Source organism: Copadichromis virginalis, linkage group LG5 (genome assembly GCF_057382275.1).
Source record: "Copadichromis virginalis isolate Kocher_CV1m ecotype Utaka linkage group LG5, C_Virginalis_male_GT1.1, whole genome shotgun sequence".
Taxonomy (NCBI): Eukaryota; Metazoa; Chordata; class Actinopteri; order Cichliformes; family Cichlidae; genus Copadichromis; species Copadichromis virginalis.
In genome coordinates this window covers 39,917,405-39,931,978 of record NC_140622.1, presented here as the reverse complement: position 1 = coordinate 39,931,978, position 14,574 = coordinate 39,917,405, and the positions used below count along the sequence as shown (strand labels likewise).

General features: G+C 46.7%; 1 protein-coding gene across 3 annotated transcripts in view; it reads left to right on the top strand.

Moving 5' to 3' along the window:
- Window positions 1-1,159: 1,159 nt before the first annotated feature.
- The window catches only part of LOC146710382 (semaphorin-3D), a 110,118-nt gene continuing 96,703 nt past the window's right edge, over window positions 1,160-14,574 (top strand). For all 3 annotated transcript variants that reach the window (XM_085457797.1, XM_085457798.1, XM_085457796.1), the window contains exon 1: window positions 1,160-1,321. The gene's annotated coding sequence lies outside the window, so the exon portion shown is untranslated. The remainder of the gene's footprint in view (window positions 1,322-14,574) is intronic.

Below are 14,574 nucleotides of genomic sequence, written 5' to 3'. Positions count from 1 at the left end.
TTATAAATGTTTTGGTATTTTATATTTTTAGAGTCAGATTCCTGCTCAAGAACTGAAGGTAAAATCACGTGGCTACAAACGGTTAAACATTGATGCATTTTATTGATCCGTTTTAGATTTGAAGCGTCAGGGCGGGAAACCGGCTGCACGAGAGGTATAAAGATCCGACATCTAAACATAAAACTGGAGAAAATGTCGTTTTTATTTCTGTGCTGATAAAATAACACCACAAGAGGGCGCTGCAGCGTGTCAGCCCAGGTGTGTTTACTGACACCGAGTGCTGTGGGAAAAACCACGATCCAAGGTTGACGGGTGAAAAAATGTGACATGCGTGCTGGAAAATATTTTAACTCTGGCAGAGATTTATTTATAATATATTTAAGTGTTTAAACTAGTGTTTATGGCTTTAAGTTTCATTTTTGTGTCATTTTAAGCCTTTAAGTCTGTTGTCCCTCTTTGTTGATGCCAAATCATTTTTAATTCAACCAAACCCTGAGTTTGTTTGTCTCTGTCCGTTTTTTGTTGGGTTTTTGAGTCTTTCTTAATGTTTTTGACTCATTTTGCATTTTTTCCTCTAACTGGCCTCCTTGGGCTCATTGTTCCTGTCTCATAAAGCCTCTTCAGACTGAGCTCGTGGACCGGGGGCCTTGGCCCTGTGTAATCTAGTGTGATAGCCAGAGGGGTGTGATTCATGGTGGCAGATATTAACTGAATTCTGGGAAAGAAATACTTTTTGCTGCATATTGCAAGTTATTAATTTGATTTTAAAGCTCGAACAGTATCTTTTCTAAAAACCGGATTTGCCATTATGTAGTTCTGCACTTTTATTGCTTTTCTTGTTGTTTAGAGTTTTGAAGCCGTTTGCTTTTCTTTCCGGTCAGTTTGCGTCTGTTTGTATTAATATTGCGTCGTATTTATTTTAGAATATTAAAGTGTTTTTGGTTGTTTTGAGAATTTATCTCTGTGTTTTTACTGGCTTGTGTCGTTGCGTTGTTTTCAGTGCATCAGTAATTAAACCCCTTCAGGCACTGCCCGTCAGTGTGGATGGCAGATAAAAACCACAGACTCCAATCACTGTGAAATGTGGACGTCGGACGTTCCGAGTTGCACGTGAAGGCAGCACGTTCAGGGCGGGTGGGTTGAGGGTGCAGGAGTGGCTCAGCCTCCAGCCCGCACGCGCTCAGTGTGTTTATAACGTGTGAAGCCTTCAGGTGACCCGTCCGGTACCCGCTGCATCACCACCGGGATCTGCGGCGGCTCTGCGGAAGCGGAATAAAGTGAGACGGAGACAGATCCACGCACACAGAGAGACTTCTGCTCGGTGAGTTTGTGAAAGTTTCATTCTACGTGTGGATGCGCTGCTGCTGTCTCAGGAGGAAAGCTTTTTTTAAGTGTGTGTTTTTAATTTTTACTGTTCTTATGATTTATTCCTGATGCATCGGTGACGTGTTTGGTCCACAGAGGACACGTGTGTTAAGAGGAGACTCATCCTCCCGTGTCTCCGCTCAGGAGGTTTGTGGGAAGTTTCCAGCAGATTTTAAGCTGATGAAAAGGTTTAATTTAATCTCATTCAGTCCCGGCAGGACTAACGACACCCGTTTAGAAGGTACAGTTCTGCTTATATAAATATCTTCTGGTGATGTGAGGAATCCTTGATGGGGAGGTTTCAGGCTGGGCACTGTGGAGGAGTTGTGCTGGTGCCTGAGGTGGCCTTAGTGCCCACAGAGGAAGAGTATTTTTGTCACTGGGGAAGTTTATAGGGTTTTGTTGGCATTTTGGTGGCAGCTGAGGAGGATCCAGGGAATTTTCATGGTCAGCGAGGACACCCCGTCTTGTGTCTTTGTTGGAGCTTTGGCCACTGAGGGTTGCAGAGTAGGAGCTACAGCCCATCATACAGGTTCGATGTGTCTTCTGGATGACTTTGCAAAGTGTAAAAATTGCAGACATAATTTATGGACTCTTCACTTTATTTTTACTAAGAAAGAGAGAATTTTAAGCCCGAGGCAGAGTTACTGCAGACTGAAAGTGGAAAAACTGAGACATGTTGTTGAAACTTCTTATTTCTGCTCAGCAGGCTGTTCTCCACCTGCTGGATGACTCATTACATATGAATGAGCTTCTCTTTACACTTAAAAACATCATTTAATGTCCATGAATTAACATGAGTGTGACAGCTCTGAGTTAGAAGCTTTTAGGGCTAAACTAAAGGAGCCCACAGGAGTTTTTCATGGACATTCGAGCTGTGAGTGGCCCTGTGAGCATGTTTGAGGCACCTGCAGCCGAGGCTGTTAGAGGCAGAACCACAGAAGGATCTGACGGTACAGTGGCTCCGTGTCTCTGCCGTGGGTAAACCTCCCCCCATTGTCCCGGCCTTTCCTGTTATGGACTTCACCCCCTCCTCTGCTGTACAGTGTGACCGTGGGGCTGCTGCTTCCTGTCCTCTGTGTGTGTTTGTTGTTTCCTGGCTGCTTTGTGTCATTGTGTCGCCTCTCAAACTGCAGCGCTGCTGCTGTGCAGATATCAGACACCTGTGTGCTCTGCGTGGGAGCTCGCTCTGTGACACATGACCTGCAGCGTGTCAGTGACAGACTGAAAACGCGACATTTCAGTTTTCTGGTTTTTATATTCTGTCCTGAAACGATGTGATTAGAGAAAATGATCTGTTCACTATTTTGTTTTTTTGTGCATTAAAATGCAAAAATTCTCTGATGTGTTGATTTGAGTGTTTTCTGCTTCGTTTGGTCGTCGGACTCTTTGCTGTGGGAACTCGGTGTTTGTCTGGCTTCCACAATAAGACGTCATCAGCTCATTCTACTGAGTCACCTATTCATTCCTTATTTATACCAATGGAGTCGGTCCTGAAACCAAATCAAACTGAAGGTGAATAATTCTCAGCAACAATAAATCCGAATAGACCCAACGATCATTGGACCTTAAGCAAACATGCAGACTGACCACCGACCAGAAGAGGAAACAGCTGCATGATAATCTGTTAATGAACTTAATTAAGAAGCTGAACATCACAAGGCTTTGCTCTGCAACAGGTAAGTCACCTGCAGAGACCTCAAAACCCCCAAAGTCCTCAGTGATGATGGGACGCAAGCGCTGACCTTTGTCCAAAGTTTTCAGGGGGACAGAGAGAATCAGGGGACAAAAAACTATTTGGACTTTTTTCTAGAAAAAGTTTAATAACTATCCCCCAAAAATCAAATCAAGTTCGGGTTTCTTTTGTGGGCCACGAGTCTGAGGTGACCAGAACAACACAAAAGCTGGTGGAGACGGATGCAGGGCTGAAGGAAGACGTGCACTGGCTTTGGTGTCCTTCTAGTTTCCAGTGTTTTAATGCATTTCCTTCACTCCTTCATATTTTTAAAAGAGGCTGACATTGAGATTAGTTGGGGGATTAAACTGTGAAGACTCTTGACTTCAGAAGGAAGAAATCTAAGTGGCCTAAAAATGAGCACAAATAACTTGTTTCTGCAAAATTAATTGGTTTAATTTAAAGGAAACTTGAGGAAGAGCCCTTTAAATCTGCAGGTTCGCTGAATCTGTGAAGCTCCTGAGTGGAGCCCGTTGAAGCTACTTGACTCCCTCTCGGTCAGGAGAGGGTTTTACTCTGTTTGTATCAAGCTGGCTGCTGAGTGAAAGGAGAGAAAACGAGGAAAAGCTCATGTCAGCGTGAGGCGTGGAGGAAAACTGACAGCAGGTTTTGGCCCAGAGATGGAGATCGGCGAGCACGCAGCGGGCTTTTTGCTCGTGTTCTTAAAAGCCGAGTCAAGCTCCATGAGTTGAATCAACAACGGCTCCTGATAAGTCTTATCTGATGGCTGCCGGCCAAAGAGCAGTGAAGTTCAAAGCTGGGCTGCAGCACTTAGGAAGAGCCTCACTTTCACTCGTGGTTGGAGTTTTTTGTTTTCGTCAGTCTGGAACATTTAAAATGAGCAGCAGAGAAACATCCAGAGACAAACAGGCAGACGCACTGATCCCAGCGGGCACTCGAATGACAAAGCAAGATGTCATCCGTGCACGTTACAGCACAGCGTGGAGAGCAGAGGAGAAAATCACAGTATTAGTGCAACCTGCAGCTGGTTAGTGAAAGTTACACATGTCAGGCTGCTGGGGGCTGAGTCAGCATCACCCAGAACTGAAACAGCACTTATTCCAGACTGTCCTGTCCTCAAATATCCTGAATTTATCTCTCTTACAGTTTGTTGAACTTTAAACATAATTAAAATGAAAAAAGTCCGAAAAGGCGAGGCCGAACTCTGACCTCAGGTAGCTGCCAACACGCGCGGAGACAAAGACGACCATTAATAATCCTTCCACAGGGTGACCTCCAGAAACCTGTTTAGAAATGAGAAAACCACATGAAGGGTTTCATCCTGCATGGATGCTTCTTTCTGTTGCCTCTAACTTTTCCACGTCTGGGAATCATGTGAGCAGATCTTCTTGCTTTCACGGCGTGACAGGATGCAGCGTCCTGCGCTCTTGCTGCTGGACTGAAGGTGTAATCTGTCAAAGCATCCGTGCTGCGCGGTGCTTTCCGTGGTTGAAGCGGGCGTTCCGATCCTTTCTGTGTTTGATGCTGAAAATCAGTTTCTGATCCATCAGGTGTGTGTGTGTGTGTGTGTGTGTGTGTGTGTGTGTGTGTGTGTGTGTGTGTGTGTGTGTGTGTGTGCGCTTTTATACATGCTGGTGTGTGTACTGTTGCACTGAGGCTGCCTCGCTGCAGTTTGGTATCAGCGTCTGTGCTCCTGAGCCTGCGGTGGGAACAAACTCATCAAAGCTGCACCAGGTGTCCTCCTCCCTGCATTATATCCCTCCTGCATCTCCTCATTACCTGCAAAGTGTTCTTTACTTTTGGTGCTGAAAGTTTCATGTGGATCTCCTGAACGTCTAAAGTTCAAAGGACTCAAAAACGCTGGAGCAAAATGACTCGAGTTAAAGAGTTAAAGAGTCAAAGAGCGCCAAAGCTCAACTTTGAGGGCCTGAAAGGCAAAAATATACAAAATATACATGGTAATATGTTTCACATGGCTTCGTTCAACAAAATAGTAAATTTATTGTATGCAAAATAAATCGGCTGCTCCCGAGGGAGGCAGGTGGGACGTTTCTCAGATGTGGGATAATCCACATGTGTATTTGCTGTACTTGTAGCTACATTATGTTTAATGTTTTGGCTGCTGTATCAGAGGAATTTGGGGGCTAAATAAAGTTTATCTTCTCCTAAATTGTCCGAGAACCTGAGGGACTAAGAGGGAGTTTCCATCCACATTTCTCAGCACTCCTGATGCTTCTGTCTTATTTTTCCCTGCGATAACGTCAACGTGTCCTCTGAGGATGGAAAAAGTTTACGAGCCACGTAGCGAAAAGGCAACGTCGCTCATCCAGACTCGACGCGCGATGTCAGCTCCTCCATTAAAAGTGATGGAAAGTCTCCTTTTGTCCGCGGCCCGGCTCGGCCTCAAAGAACCAGACTCACCGGCCCTCGAGTCCTAACTCACTGTAACGGCCCACGTTAGTCTTCATCCCGAGGGGGGAGGTGATGAGATGTTTATGCACGGAGCAGGTCGAAGGTCAAATGAAAGCTTTGTGTAGATTTGCATTTTGTTATCGTGCAGTTGTGTTTGCAAATTAGAAAGTCTGTCTGTGCCAGTCAAAGCGTGAGCGCACACACATAATTATTATAGTTATTTATTATTATTTAAAGTGATTTAATGAGTCATATTTACCTGGAGACTGACTTCAGCTTTAAGTAAACTCAATATTTCTGCAGTTTTGACTTCGATGTGTCAAAAGAAGCAAATTAAAGATTTAATCTTTGGCTCCAGGAACTCGAGAACCTGTCGCTGTTCATGTGGACGAGAACTGGGGCGGCGATTAATCATAAAGCAGACAGAGGGCAGCTCCTTGTGTAACGTACACGAGTCATGCAGGAATATTATTTCTTAATCAGACGGATGATAAAGCAACATGAAGTGTTACACCCTGATCCAGCTGCACTCGCTCTGCTAATGAATGAAATAAGTGACATGAATTTTTCTCTCTTATTGTACTTTATTAAAGAAGTCCAAGCTTCCCACCACGTGGCCTCCATGGACCCACGCGCACGAAGTCCTGTCCGCACTTTATGTCTGTATTTGTCGCTGAGCTGTAGTTTGATTATTCCCAAAGCAAGAGTCGGAATGATCCCATAAAGTTCCCTGATCAGGTTTTCATTCGTTTGTGCCAATCCCAGCAGCTCCTGATGTTTGTGTCACCGGCCGTCCTAACGAGGTGTTTCTGACGTCTGTCTCTGCAGCGGCCTCCACGTCTGTGCAGCGCTGGCTGGATTCTTTCTTTCTGTTGTAGTTCTGCTTAAAAGTAGTAGTTCTGACTTTCCATTTCTCCTCACCTTTATCACTTTTCTTTCTTTTATATTTTTCTGCCCCGCCCTGGTTAGTTTTGCCTGTGCTGTCTCACCTCTGACAACTCCAGGCCTCGAGGGCCGGTGTCCTGCAGGTTTTAGATCTCACCTTGGGTCAACACACCTGAATCACATGATTAGTTCGTTACCAGGCCTCTGGAGAACTGCAGGAGCTAATTTAGCCATTTAAATCAGCTGTGTTGGTTCAAGGACACATCTAAAGCCTGCAGGGACACCGGCCCTCGAAGCCTGGAGTTGCCCACCCCTGTCCTAAACCAAACCAGCCCCGTGGTGTTCAGCACCAGTGAGTGAAAATAAAATAAAATGTGCAACACAAAGCTCTCACCGCCACACTAACTTTGATCTCTGACTCACCGATCATCCTCATTTAGACTTTGTGCTTCTCTTGGAGCCGTTAGCGCTCGTTAGCAGCACTGACGAGGCTAACAACCAGAGAAACTGAACCCGCCACACAGGGCAGCACATGTGTGGCTTGAAGGCAATAAGACTTTTGGTTAATATTGAGATGATGATTATTTCAGAAAATTACCCAGACTTGTAAAAATTGTGCATTTATTAAGTTTAAAAAGAAGAAATGAGTTTTCCGAAGGAGGTGAAGTAAATAAACTAACCCTGCCTCCGCCTGGTGGGGAACAGAACTGGGCTTGATTTTGATTGTCTCATTTTAATAATCGTTGGAAGCCAAAATGATAAATTCAGTTAGGATTCAGCTGTGCTGTATGCTGGACCTCGGCTTGTGGGGAAAAGGCCTGAAAACGAGCTTAAATGTCGATAACCTGTTCATTCCCAGCCACTTGTCAGGGGAGCAGTTACTCCAGAAATTCCCCCTAGCTCCTCTTGCCGTGGGGCATTCCCAGCCACATGGCATAATTAATCTATCCAGCATGTTATGGATCCGCACCGGGGTCTGCTTTCAGCGGGACGTGCCTGAAATACCTTTTGTCCAGGAGGCATCTCCTGCTGCTTTCCTGTGGTGAGGCAGCGCCGCTGCTTTTCCCTCATTTAAACCCATTTTGGTCGGACGCAGTTAATAATAGGTCCACTTTGGGGCAGTTTTGGGTCTGTGGTTTTGGAAATTGCTGAGAGCTGGAGTGAGTTTGGTTGCATATTAAACACACAGGTCACAAAGGCTGTTTTATATAGCTTGCTTGGTATAGCGTGGCTCTGAGTTCTCACCGCAGGGGTCCTGGTTTGATCCCACTCTCCGCTGTGTCACCCCTCCACTCGCTCCCTTTTCTTCTCTGCTATTGTCTCTTTAACACAAAGGTTAGACGCACAGAAGAAGGAAAAACACCGTCCATGCGCTCGTGCATTTCTCTGCTGCTCGCTTAAAGCGCATTATCTGAAAGTGTTTATTTCTGTGCAACCTTTCATTCAGACTCAGACTTTTTAAATGCTTCCACTGATTTTGTTTTCTAAACTGCACGTTTTTGCATAGCTGAGAGCAAAAATCTGTCAGGCTAGAATAAACTGGTAATGTACCTTTTCACCCACTCTCTGCTGTGCACCACTTTAGCTCCACTGGGGAAATTTACAGTGTTTTGCTTTAGCAGTGTCTCAGTGAGGACTGTTCCCTCCTTTCCTCATTTTGGAAGCTTAAACTAAACCTGCACCATCACAGCAGGGGCCTGAATGGGTGGAGAAGTCTCCGCCCACTGCCGTGTGATTGTTGAATGAATGATGGCAGGTGAAGTTTTTTTAGAGTTGCTCAGAGTTTCATCATCCCGCTGATGCCAGTTTAGGCTGATCCAGGGTTAGCATCACAAAATAAAACATTCAGGGCCGCGATTAAAATGTCAAAAATCTTTGAAACCACTGCTAAACACACAAATATGCAGACGTTGATGAAGAGCCCAGAAAAATATCCCCGTCTTCATCCGTGAAGGGTTTTGTATCATTAAACAAACCCCTTGTTCTTCCTCTGTTTCCTGCAGGATCCAGCTCTCTGGACACAAACACGTTTTTTTTTTTATCTTTTTTTTTTTGTGAAGCTGAGAAATTTCCCACCTTTCAGTGCCACAGAGGACACAAACCACACAGCGAGAGAGTCCATTCATTAGTTCGTGTAAAATTTTATGTTGTTCTGTGAGCTCGACCCAGAACTCCCAGCCAGTCCCTCAGGTCAGGGCCGGGCTGCTGTGGTTAATGGACTCACTGACTCGGTGCTGGGAAAGTTCTCAGCCCTGCAGAACATGCAGAGCTGGTTCTTATACCCACTGTGCAGGCGGATTTACAGTACGCTGACCCAGAAACCACAGTCAGGTCAGCCTTTTATGTAATTTGGGCTGTTTACTGAGCTCCGGGGAGTCTGGCTGCCTTGAAGGGAATTTCAATTTCTCATTTCAGCTCCGTGTATTTATTCTTGGACTCTTCTAGAGTAACTTTGCATGATTCACAGTTTCAGATTTGCTCTTATTCATCTTTATTCTGCACTGGTGCAGGCATGAGCAGCATTAGCTCCTCCCCCTTTAAGTCACCTTTCTTCTTATTCGCTGCCATAAACAGAAAGTTAAAGCAGGGGTGGGTGGGGCTTCTGTGCTTGGACTGTCTGATTTCTATGACATCGAATGGATCCAAGAATTAAAAAGTGTCAAAGTTCGGTTTACCTTACGGGAAAATTAAAGCTCATGGCGAACTGTGATTCTTTGCAATGACCAGCAGGGGGCGACTCTTCTGTTTGAGAAATGAAGCCTTTGGCACCTTAAGCTTACCGTAACTCTGTTTCCTCGTTGAATGCAAGGACATTGTTGTTCTGTAACACCTGATTTTCTCCCTTTGACTTGATCCGCTTCCTTCCTGTTCATTGGAAAAGTGGCAGCAGAAGAAGACGTGGCGTAGAATCATGCGTAGGATGAAACTGATCACAGTTGTTTCAGGCTCCGTCAGTATGGCTGTAGTTGCTTTTCTGTGGAGGTGCACATGGTGCAAGTTATGCCGTCTGATGTATATATTCAAATATTTTAGTTGGGTTTTAGCTGTCACCACCAGAGATGGGCAGTAACATGTTACTTGTAACGCGTTACTGTAATCTGATTACTTTTTTCAAGTAACGAGTAAAGTAAGGGATTACTATTGCAAAAACGGTAATTGGATTACCGTTACTTTCCCGTAGGAACGCTGCGTTACTGTGTTACTAAAACTGATTTTTTTTTTTTTTTTTTTTTTGCAACAATGTCTCATGACAGTGACGTAAGCGAGTGCGACGTTCGTGACATCAGAATCAGAATCAGAAAGGGTTTTATTGCCAAATGTTGAGCGGGTTTACAACATTAGGAAATTGCTGCGGTGCTTCAGTGCAAACATACTGTTATAAATTAAGCTTAAATAGACATGAAAATAAAAATGAGAATAAGAGTTAAAAGTGCTAAATATATATATATATATATATATATATATATATATATATATATATATATATATATATATATATATATATATATATATATATATATATATATATATTGTTGAGGAGTACTTGTGGTGAGGGCTAGTTCTTTTAGGTTCAGCAGCTAACAAGATGGTGTATCGGTCAGGATACAGGAAGGAGGACAACAGGCTTCCACTTTGCTGGATTGTCCCCGCCAGCTGTTTTATTGCCACCTAGATGCTCAGTGTTGCCAGCAGTCTGTAGTAACAAACAAGTTGCCATGAGTATATAAATATATACAGCAACAGCTTCACTAAGATACATATAAAGGATTAAATGAAATAAACCAACACATCCATCTGAATATACACATAACAGGACATATATAATTTGAACTACGCCAATCTTACATCTCTTGCTCCAAACACAGAAAAGGACACAATTAAACACAGTGAGAATGTCATACATAGCCGAAGCATCCACTCTAACTGTAAACAAAGGTCTTTGGCGCCATCGTGTGGCCGAATAAAATTACTACATAATGGCGGCGGCCGGCGGCACATGCTTCGAGTCACGAGATGAAAAAATGCGGTGCTACAATGCGGTAGAATGTAACTAAAGCCGCGGCCAACATCAGAATCGGAAAATGAACATATTTAAGGAAACTTACTTCCAGTCATGAACTTAACACTCGGAGCATCACGTGAAGGATGGCAACCAGGAACACAGCTTACGAGGTAACAGAACCAACACAGAAAAAATCTCCTCTTCTCAAGTAGCATCGCGATACCCCCAACTTCTGCCTACGTCATTTCCTACGACTCCACCCCACACAATATTGCAGAACATAGACATAAAATCCCAGAGCCTTTTATACAGCCGCCCCCAAATGTGGTTACACATTTGCTCCCCGAAAAAAGGCTCCCTAATCAGTTGAGGGAGGCGACTTGCTATTCTGCTTAGTATCGCTGTCTTCCGATGGCACGGCAGGTAAAACTACCAACCGAGCAACTGGTCTGGTGTAAACACGTCCATTAACGTTCACATCAGCAGATCGGACAAGTCCATCATCACTACGATGAACCTTAATCACATGGCCTATTGGCCACAAGGCTCGAGGCAGCTGTGGATCTGCAACCATAATAACTGCCTTTTCCAGAAGTTCAGGAGGAGTTGACTGCCACTTCTGCCTTGCCTGTAAGCCAGGCAAGTATTCCCTGATGAATCTTGCCCAGAACTGATCAGCAAGAATCTGTGAGTGCCTCCAACGTCGCCGACTGAGGTTCTCTGTCTCAGAGTAGACCACCTGGGGTAGTGATCCATCAGGCCGCCCCATGAGGAGACTATTGGGTGTCACAGGGTCCACATCGGCTACGTCGGTGGAAACGTAGCCTAAGGGCTTTGCGTTAAGGATCAATTCAACCTCAAGCAGAACTGTACGGAGTACCTCCTCGTGAAGAGGTTGGGAACCCACACAGGTGCGCAGAGCTGTCTTCACTGAACGGATTTCCCTCTCCCATACACCTCCGAAATGTGGGGCTGCCGGGGGGTTGAACTGGAATCTGATCTTCTGACGGGCGAGCCTCCCTTGCAATGTCTCTGACATGTTGGCAAAGGCTTCTCTGAGTTCTCGTTCTCCCCCTTTGAAATTGGTCCCACAGTCAGACCATAACTCTGCCGGTGTCCCTCTTCTGGCTATGAATCGCCTCAGGGCCATGAGGAACGCATCCGCGTCTAAGCTACTTAGGAGATCAAGATGTACCGCCCTCGTCGTCATACACTTGAAAATGATTCCCCAGCGTTTCTCATGACGTCTTCCTACCTTCACAAACATAGGCCCGAAACAGTCAACACCGGTTGAGTAAAAGGCTGGTTTGTACAGTCTAAGCCGAGCAGCTGGAAGGTCAGCCATCTTGGGAACAGAGGGTTGTGCCCTCCAACGCTGACACTCAGGACAGGTTCGCTGGTGCTTGCGAATTGCCTCTCTTCCACGCAGTATCCAGTAAGACCTCCGCAGCTCCGCGAAGACCCGTTCGGGGCCTGGATGATGCAGATCAACATCATATTTCTTGATAAGCAGGCGTGTGAAAGGGTGTGAAGGATCCAAGACAATCGGATGCAATATAGGTCCGTCCAGACCTTCTAGGCGTCGCAACCGACCCCCTACTCTGATGAGGCCGGCTGAGGTATCCAGTTCAGGTGCCAGGGTAAGCAAGCGGCTTCTGGATGAGACAGGTTTTCTTTCTGAAAGCAATCTGCACTCCTCGGGAAATGACTCCTGTTGAGCCTGCCGGAGGATGGCCTGTTCAGCATTCTGATAGTCCTCGGCACTAGATGGCGCAGTCGAGAGTGCCTGACCACAAAGCTCTTTAACAGTAACATCCAAGAGCTCCTGCCAAGTCTTGCACGCCATTCCATCCTGACAGGTAGGTGTGGAGGTGATAGAGGTTCCACAGAAGACTGTTTTCCGGAGCTCAAGTTCGTCATTACTGGGCTCGGAGCTCGGATTCTCTGGCCATGTGTCAGGACTGTTGAGCAGAAAGGGGGGTCCATTCGACCACCGATTAGGCACTTTGAGCTCGGCCAGAGCCTTCCCTCTCGTCAGGTCATCCGCTGGGTTACTCTCTGAGTCTATGTAGCGCCAGGTACAGTGTTCTGTCAACTCCTGTATCTCAGCTACCCTGGCTCCTACAAAAACCTTGTAGCGGCAGGACTGTGAGCTCAACCAGGTAAGAACAGTGGTCGAATCAGACCACAGGACTGTTCTTTCAATCGCTGAGGTGAGTTCCTTATTCAGGGTACTGGCCAGCTGCGCTGCCAGCAAAGCTCCACAGAGCTCGAGGCGGGGAATAGAGAGAGCTCGTTTGGGGGCTACCCGGGAGCGAGCTAGGATGAAGGTGAGGTGAACTTGCCCATCCTGTTCTACAGTCCTCATATAGGACACCGCTCCATAAGCTTTCTCAGAAGCATCCCCAAAAATGTGCACCTCACGAATGGCCCCCTTTAAGTTAGCACTGGCAGGAACATAGGCACGTGGGAAGGTAAGGTGAGGTAAGAACTGAAGCTCCACCTCCCAGTCAGACCAAGCTTGCAGGAGGGTGGAGGGAAGATTCGAGTCGTCCCAACCATGCTTCTTATCCCATAACTGCCTGAGAAGGAGCTTGGCCCGAGTGGTGAAGGGTAACAGATAGCCCAAAGGGTCGTACTGTGAGGCTAGGACTCTATAGATGTTTCTGAGGGTTGGCACCTCATAGGACACGGGCCTGTGCTTATAACCCAAGGAGTCGGTATTCCAGTCCCAGCTGAGCCCGAGCGTGGTCTCTAGCGGGTTGGATTTGTCCTCGGCTAGCCACAGATCCAGACTCTGTGATCTAGCTTCTGGAGGCAAATGGCTCAGGACACTTGGATCATTACAAGCCCACTGACGTAGCTCGAAGCCAGCTGATTTCAGCAACTCTCGTAGCCGATCCACCAGATCTCTCGCTTCTTCCGGTGAGCCAACACTCTGCAGGCAGTTGTCTACGTAGAAACACCTCTCGATGGAGAATCTCAGGCTGTCGTCAGGCTGTGTGTGCTCCATCACGTGATGCTGCAGGGCGAAGGTGGCGCAGCAGGGGCTTGAAGTTGTTCCAAATGGCAGGACCTGCCACTCGAAGATTTTAGGGGGTTCATTCACCTTTAAGTCCCGCCAAAGGAACTTCAACAGGGGCCGGTCTTCAGGGAGGAGCAGTACCTGATGGAACATCCCCTTGATGTCTCCACTCACAGCTATGGGGTGTTCACGAAACCTGACCAGCACCCCCAGCAGGGAAGCTCCAAGAGTAGGGCCAGGCAACAGGAACTGGTTCAGGGACTGTCCAAGGTATTTATGGGAACAGTTAAACACCAGGCGATTCTTCCCGTTATGACTGACAAGATGATGCGGTATGTACCAGTTCTCCTTGGGCGAAGTCTCATGCGTAACTTCCTTCACGGCTCCTGATTGGATCAGCTTCTGCATTTCTGCCCTGTAGGCATCAGCCCGACTGGGATCCTTTAACAGGCGCCTTTCTGTGCTTCGAAGCATGGGCATGACTGATTCCTTTGGTGCATTCAGTGGCGGCATCTGTGGGTGACGGAGTAGAGGTGTAGCATACCTGAAGACTCCATCGACCATCCTGCGAGTTGTTCTTGCCTCGAGCAGGGCCACAGCCTGCTGATCCTGTTTCGACCGAGTGACCTCTTTCTCGGATCGGTAAGGCACCACGTCCACCTGCCAGAGCCGCTCCACATGTTTGAGCAACTCGTCTGATTGGGCGGATGTATACAGGGATAGGACAGGCTGGGTCTGCCGCCCCATGAAAAGACTTGGCCCTTGAAGGGTCCAGCCAAGCCGGGTGTGGACTGCTGCTGGGCCTCCAGGTGGGCCGAGGCGGACTGGTTCTATGGGGGTGATCAGGTGTGGCTGGTCTGAACCAATGAGAAGCAGAGGCTTGGCTTCCTTCAGGGCAGGGACCGGGATCCCATGCAGGTATTTGTACTTCCTTCTCAGCTGGTCGATAGGATAAGTATGGTGAGCTAAGTTGAGATGATCAGCTGTAAACGCTCCATCAATCTTGTAGTAGGATCCAGGGTTGGTAGCAGCAGAGATGCGGAAGGATACGGTATGTCCATGAAGCATCTGAATATCTTGCCGGACGGTTCGTAATGGCAGGTCCTCCGGGCTGCCTGCCAGACCAAGAGTCTTTGCAGCAGCAGGGAGCAGCATGGTCCTCTCTGAACCGTCATCAAGTATAGCATA